This window comes from Salvelinus fontinalis, chromosome 9 (genome assembly GCF_029448725.1).
Source record: "Salvelinus fontinalis isolate EN_2023a chromosome 9, ASM2944872v1, whole genome shotgun sequence".
Taxonomy (NCBI): Eukaryota; Metazoa; Chordata; class Actinopteri; order Salmoniformes; family Salmonidae; genus Salvelinus; species Salvelinus fontinalis.
The window spans coordinates 31,711,880-31,712,204 of NC_074673.1; positions in this window are offsets into that span (position 1 = coordinate 31,711,880).

Consider the following 325-nt stretch of genomic DNA (forward strand, 5'->3'; position numbering starts at 1 on the left):
TTAACTACTCTACCGCAGCAACATTTAGTCTGCTAACTAATACAATACAATACACACATGTTCGGATAATACTTGGGATATTTAGCTGAACAAATTCAATAACAATTTTGAGCGCAAACGTATAAAATTAGTAGATGAAAAGTAGCTTATTAACCTTAAAGGGTTTCTATGTAACGGATGGATGCTCTCTTTCTATGTGTGTGCCGCTCTGTATTGTGTGTTGCGCGCGCCATCTCCCAGCCCCAGCCACAGCCCATCGCTACCCTGCCACGCCCCGCCCCGGCGTAAGGGGTCTCCCCCATAGAATGTAAAAAAAAATATGTCT